Source organism: Apium graveolens, chromosome 1 (assembly GCF_009905375.1).
Source record: "Apium graveolens cultivar Ventura chromosome 1, ASM990537v1, whole genome shotgun sequence".
Taxonomy (NCBI): Eukaryota; Viridiplantae; Streptophyta; class Magnoliopsida; order Apiales; family Apiaceae; genus Apium; species Apium graveolens.
The window spans coordinates 170,043,944-170,051,521 of NC_133647.1; the positions used below are offsets into that span (position 1 = coordinate 170,043,944).

The 7,578-nt window shown below is 32.3% G+C and overlaps 1 long non-coding RNA gene across 1 annotated transcript; it reads left to right on the forward strand.

Annotated features, from left to right (window-relative positions):
• The first annotated feature begins 4,096 nt into the window (after positions 1 to 4,096).
• On the forward strand, positions 4,097 to 6,532 carry LOC141721874 (uncharacterized). The gene is made up of 4 exons (XR_012574921.1): positions 4,097 to 4,287; positions 4,405 to 4,532; positions 4,933 to 5,102; positions 5,666 to 6,532. It is a non-coding gene; the product is annotated as an uncharacterized LOC141721874 (long non-coding RNA).
• The last annotated feature ends 1,046 nt before the right edge of the window (positions 6,533 to 7,578 follow it).

The following is a 7,578-nucleotide window of genomic DNA, read 5'->3' on the forward strand; positions in this document are numbered from 1 at the left end:
TCCAGTTTATAACTGTATAAAAACATCGTTGCAAGGTGATCTCATATAACTAACCTTGTCTCAACGTTTTTTTGAAAATCTTTGTCATGCATAAGATAATCATTAAATAGATATAAGTTGAAAATATGAAGTTACAAGATACTCCAATATACTTATATCTTTTTCGAATACTACTTGAACTACCACCGTTCAAGGTATAATCAGTTTCAAAAGTTCATCACATATATTAGACTACAAGATAAGACTTGAATAGATTCAATCTTTGAAATATCATTTGAAAGAAATGAAGTTACGAGATACTTCATTAAGTCCCGATATATATATATACACCTATATATATATATCTCATACACTCCTTGAAAACCTCTATTATGAAAATTATAAACAGAGTTGCAATATCCAATGAATTTAGAAAGAAAAAAACCTTGGCATAAACCTAATATCTTGTTGATCAGGAAAAGATACCAATTGAGTCACCTTTTCTACTAGTAGATGGATGAATTCCCCACTAGTCATCACCCAGGCCGCATTAGGACCTTGTGCTGGACTGCCACTCAGCCACTTACGCTTTAATGGACTCCCACTGAGCCACTTACACTTTGATGGACTCCCACGGAGCCCATGACGCCTATGCCGACGCATTTTGATTGGGCTTACTTCCCGAACGTTGGGCAAGTAATGAAACTCTTTTATCAATTAGTAATTTCTTTGCGCCAAAAATACACCACGGAGCCGGATCCCTTAGGTTTTGAGTGAGTATTTAAATCCCCTTCGAAAGGAAGATCTTAAATTTGAAAATGAGTTTTGGGATCTGCTCTAACTTTAAAATCATTTTGAAGACTCGAAAATATTTTTGAAAATGTTTGAAGTAAGGATAATTTAATAGAATAAATCAGTTACAAAATAATCGAAGAATATCTGAATATTATTCTTTAAATAATATTCCAATAAAGAATAGCTTTTATCAAAATAAATCCAGTAAAAGTTTTTGGAAATAATACTTGAAATGAATAATAATTATCGAAAGATATACTTATACGAAAGTAAAATCTTTATTTGAATAATCGAAATTAATGTTTGATTATTGTTCAAAACTATCGAATATACCTTACTCGATTAATAGTTATAGAAAACTATATATATATATATATATATTATACTCGGGAACATCGACTCCCGGTTTAGAAAAATGTTCACCTTTGGGTCCCCTATACTAAGGGTATACGCAACTACTGCTTATCTCTAGCATAGGTATTATGCAGTTTATAAGCATTTGAATTGATAATAAAATATAAAGATTTTACAACATGCATATATATACCATATCAACATGCTCCAATATATCACAAGATTTGCTAATAACAACCATGCACTTATCTCATGATAATGCATCAATATATTTACATCACAACAACTGTATAACGGGTAGAAAACTTGCCTGAGTGTTCCGGGGTAGACTTAAGCTTAGAGTGGGTCCGGTAACCTATGAACAACAACATAAGCTGGAATTAAACCACGGTCACTTAAGAAACTAGACTTTATCCACTTAGACCCTAACATTCGCTTTTGCGCTTAACGATTTACATAAGTCGCTCGAGTACCCTCATCTCCACCATTTTTATAAAAATAACCATTAAACATTTTAAGGCGACTCTTTCACGAGTACTTTAACAACTGCCTAATACACCTTACATAATTGTTTCGTGTTTCGATTAATCATTTAAGGGTTTCAATTATGGTCTCAAAGTTACTCGAGGTTTCGGGGTTCGCTCGCGAAATGCCGTTACTTAAAACTGTCGTTTCTCATTGCTCGTAACTCGGATTTAGGCGAACGACATATCAAAGCGAAGCTCGTAACATGAAATATCTAAAAATGGCAAAGGCCAGAATCTAACAGTGAGTTCACGGGTCCTAAAATTAAGCACAGAAATAGTTAAGGAAAATCGGGCATTATGACGACTAGAACTTAGCGATTTCCAATATTTTTATCACTCCAAATCAATCCCTTCCAACTACAATCCATCCACAACTTCAAGATTCAAACCTAGGCTAATGATCTTAGCCAAAACAAGCTCAAGATCCTCAATCCAATTCAATTTTATACCATTTCCATAATCAACTAATCTACTTGACAATCAAAGTTCAATTCAAGCTTAATCATTCAAACAACTACTCATCCATCCAAACCATCCCAAAATTCAAGCAAACAAACTTAGTACTTAAAGGTCCAAAAGTTTTATACCTTTATTTATGAGGGGAAAGTTGCTAGGAAGCCTTAAAACCTTGATCAATCCTTATATAAGCTTGGATCTCACAAATAATCAAGAAAACACAAAGTTAGATTTTGAAGTTTCTAAAGTCCGATTGAAAGAACTGCACAAATGAGGGTCTTACCTTCTTATTTGGATGAGACTTATGAAAAAAAGTTATAGGCCATCTCAATACATTTTCAAAGAGCTATAAAACATAATATTTGAGTGAGTATTGAAGGAGATATGGCAGTTTGAAGTTTCTGTTCTGGTTTTGGCCGAGAGCAAGCTTTTAAGGGGGAGAAAGAGTGAAATGCTTCTTGTTTTACCCTTTGACTAATTGTGTGGTGAATTACTTGGTTGCTTCTCTTTTACTTTAATTAACCATATTTAGAATTTACCATGGTTAAAAATACTTGGCTAATATTCCACCAATTCAAAATATCTACTAGGTCATGCTTAAGTCATCTTGATTATGTCATCATTTTAACACATGTCTCCTCCTTGTGGTGTGATGACATCACCATCCACTAACTCTTTGATTAAATATTAATTACTTGGTTAATGACTGCTTATCTGTTATATGGTTCGCTTAACTCTCGTTCTTGTTCGTCGTTTGAGGGATCATATCCGGGATCTTATTACTTGGGTTCCCCTAAACCTTCCTCAATATTTTATATTTCTTTAATGATCCTCTCTTATAATCCTTGTATTTAAATCCTTTTAATCACGTTATCTTATACTCAATTATTTCGGTATCTGGTGGATTTTCCGGAATAATCAAAGTGTCCGAATTCGAATTCTAACAACCTTTACATACACTCATTTACTTTCTGGAATACTAATACGATCTTAGAATTTCCATAACAGTACTCCTATATAGCGTGGTCTGATAATTTTCCTTAATCATCATTGTCAACAAAAGTTACTATTCATCAGGGTTTCAAAAATTTCCAAAAATTGAGGTTATTACAGAAGAGATTTTAAAGAAGCGGCTTGAACGAGAACATGAAGTGATTAAGGCATGGAAATCATCTAGAGTTGTTCATGCTCAAATCACTAAAGTTCAAGGTATTGAGTCCTTTTGCGATGCAACCTGGAAGAAGAGTAAAGAGAAACTTGAGTCCAATTTGGTTGAAGGATTGTTGACAGATGTGGACTCGACGGATGATGAAAATCACACTACGCCATAAGTGGGCTACTGTAATGGAAGTGTTACAAGCAGTGTTACATTAGCTAAGAAAATTTTGTCCTATTGTAACACCTCTCAAATGGCGTTACAATAACTATATAGCTAGTGTTGTAGAGAAATGCCGGTGTTGCATAACATGTAACACCAGCACCTAGTGTTACATTAGATATTTTTTTATTTTTTAAAAATATTAATTTGAAAATATTATCATAAATTAGTATTAGTTTTTAAAATTATGTTATATTGTGATGTCTAAAATAAAATTTAATATTAATTATAAAATTATTATTCAAAATTATATTATAATTATATTATTATATATTACTCTATTTTAATATTATAAATATTATACTTTTATATTAAAGCTTTTTTACTTCAAAATATAATATATTGCATATTTTAACATTGCATATAAATATTACATTAAATTAAAGTAGTAAACTAGATAAAATAAAAATATATAAATTACATTATTTTAAACATGATCCATAATATATTATAATTTTTATTTATGTTAATTCCTTTTAAAAAAATTCAAAATAAAACTAAGTAAGAGAATATTAAATAAATAATATATATGCACATTTACCACATAAAAAATTGAAAGGCTTTAAAAGTTCCGTCCAAATAAAAAATCAGGACCTCTGAATCATACTTCCCTAACCTTATCCTCTATCCCGGCCTTCTGTTAGCCTCTTTGTTTCTCTATGGCAATTAATCAACTCATTTGGCTTAGTCTTTTCTCTCTGACAATTCATCTTCTCACTACATATGTTCATCTCTCTGCTTCTCTCTCGGGTACTTCTTCTTTGACTCGACAGTTGGGACTCTTCTTCGACTTGTCGGGTACATCTACATAGATATCCAAATCTTTGATGTTCTGTATATATCTATAAATGTATATCAAAATACAAATATGTACAGCTAATCGATTTTGAATTTTCAATTAATTTATGTTCTTAGGTGTGCGATTTGCGGATTTATCGATTTGTGTTCTTATCTGACGCGATTTTGGGATTCAGAGTCTCACTACTGCACAAACTAAGTGCCCTAGTTAGTCTCAATTTAATTCACTAAAATTTGAATCGAAGGTATCACAATTTTATCTCATTTGGATTTTAGGGTTTTGAGTTCTGATTCATTTGTATCATTTTGCTCTTTTCATTTTTTATTTTAGGGGTTTGACTTGTGTTGGTTTAATTTGTGTACTTTCACATTCCTTTAAGTTTTGGAGGATTGTCTATTGTTTCCCAATTATTGCATAAATCCTCTCTTGAGCACCAAAATTAGGTGCTTAATTTATTACTTTATTCGGAATCATTTAAATATCGCAATGACATAGAATAAAATAGAATGATGTAACTCAATTACATTGTTGTTATTTTTGCCGTTCTAGAAGAGATTTAGACAAGAAATCAGTTCTTATACTGTCATGTAAAGACAGTATACATATGTTGGTTTCAGAGTCTCTTACTTTTTTAACACGTGCAGTATCAGTACTTGTATTACAAACACTGGAGCTTTTTGCGGTTTCTCTTCTATCAAGGTTCTTTGCAAAGCCTGCATATAAGCTTTTTAGCCACATCAAAGCTGATACAGTGGCAAGTGAAATGAACTGGTTGATGGCATCAGTCTTTGGCTTTGGATTCCTTGTGTTCCAGGTGTTTGTAATGTCATTGCTTGCTAACAGTTTGATAGGTCCCAAGGTTTTTCTTTTTCATTGTTCACCTTAAATGCCTAAATTCTATCATGAATGAGATCATCATGCTTCAGAAAACTATTTTCCTTTTTTTTGTTCTTGATTATATTTGGACTTGAAGTTAAAACTAGAACACGAAGCTTTCAAGTATCCCAGTTCTGTTGGGATCTCATCTTTAACATTGCTATGTTGTAGTACATTTTTGTTATCAGAGTCTTGCCTCTTAAAGAACTAGTAGTACAAGTATCCAGGGTAGAATCTTATTATGCAAAAGTGTAAAGGTTTAGTATACACACTTCTACAATTTCAAATGCTATAATACAAATGGTCAAAATATGAATTTTATGCATCTCTTATTGCGTAATATAAAAGTTTATATTACTGAACTTCTTTGCACCAACTATAAAAGTTTATGTTAGAAGGATAAAGGAAAAAACTGAACCTCTTTTACTCTTATGAATAAAGAAATTTATAGCACTATTTTTATTATTTACCTGTAATATCTGCTGTTTAATCTACGTGCAGGATGTTAACAACCCTGTATTGAAGGAAATATTATCAAGTGGTCCAATCTCTTTAGCTGCATGCTCTTTAGTTTACTGCATTATCACTCCGTTTCTGGAGAAAACTGTGTACAGAGGATTTCTGCTGAGATACCTGGCATTTATAATGGAATGGCTGCAAGTACCAGCTACATTACATTACATAGACCGTAGTAGATAGCAAAACGTGTACATACAGAGGGATTGAGGTGAAGCATGGAGATAACAACGGACTGAACATTGCCTTCTTCATAAACACTGGTACAGTGATTATGCATTTCTATAACACCATTCTTGTCTACATCAGCAATCTCATTAATCACCCTATAATATTTTGGATCTGATTTTTTGCTACAACTAGAATTTAATAGTGAAGAAATCAGTGAGCTACATTAGGTAAACCAAAAACCCCCACCCAAATCCATAATATTTGTTAAATCAGCATTTTATTATCATCTTCTCTATTTGCATATAGAAAGACATTTACATACCCCCGTGTATATATACCTATGTTGCCAATAACAGTGCTAAGAATAGCTGCTTCTTCAACAAGGAGATAAATATACTCAAAAACTCATTGCAATAGCATAATGTTCAATTTTCCCCCAAGTTACTAAAACAACACTTTTTATTCTTGATTCGGTGTGCTTTGCCTCATCTGGTGAAATGACTGAGATCGAACAAGTAGAGGAGGAGATTCAATATTCTCTACTTGAGGTTAGTGCAAACATCTGCACTATATTAAATTGCATACATGGGGCCGTGGAAAAATTATAAATCCGTATCTATATTCACTGCCTTTTTTATATAAGTGAAATTATAGCTTTTTCATCGCTAATGTTGACTTTATGCGGTAAAAAGAGCAACAAGAGTGAGCTGATGGCATAACTTATATTACGTCATCAATTGCCTGAACCAGTTTTTGATGATAGTCGAAAAATAGTTTTTTCTTATCCAAGGATATCTTGGATGTTATGTTGTAGTTTTTAGCGTTAGAGATGAGACTCCTATGTAGTGGTATGGTTTGGAGAATTGCGACTGTTATTTAATTGTTTGGTTCAAAAAATTGAGACTTATGTATGCAAATTTGATATTTTATTTATTACGTGATTGTTCTTTAGGTTGAGTATATATTTCAAAAAATTAAAAATAACTGTTACATTTGACTATTCTAGTGTAATATATGTTTACAAATAGTGTTATATTACATATGCTAGTGTTGCTTAATTACAAAAAATGGTGTTATAATAGATAAAACATACTGTTACAATAGTCTGTGCGACCCATATTCGGGGTCCACATTTACAATCTTGATCGAACCTAATGTATCACTCATTTTGTGTTACATTTAGGCATTACAGTGTTACAGTAGTTGCCTATTGTAACGTTTTTATCACTGTTACAATAGATCACAAAAGTGTTACATTAGGGTATCTATTATAATGCTCGTATACGTAACGCCCCCTGGTGTTACAATAGACCTAATGTAACGTTTTTTGGGCCTATTGTAACACCATTTAGGCATTACAATAACCTACTTATGGCATAGTGTCATCTGTCGAATAATCAAAAGTATTATTCGTCGAGAGACAAGGAGCCATATCCGTCTGCTGTGAGTAAACCAGTTAGCAAAGCTAAGCTTGCTAAGTCGAATGAGAAATATAGATCAGTTTTAAAAAACTTTATTCCAGGAGAATCAAGTCAAGTCTGAAAAGAAAAGAAAGTTAATGTTGGTCATTTGTCTATCAAGCAATTGAATGACAAATTAGAAAAGATTGAGGTTAAAACATAAGCTAAAAAGAAAAACAATAGAAATGGGAAAGTAGGAATTAACAAACATAACAACTACATGCCTGATAAATATGCACCAAGAAAAATCTGTGTTAAGTGTGGTAG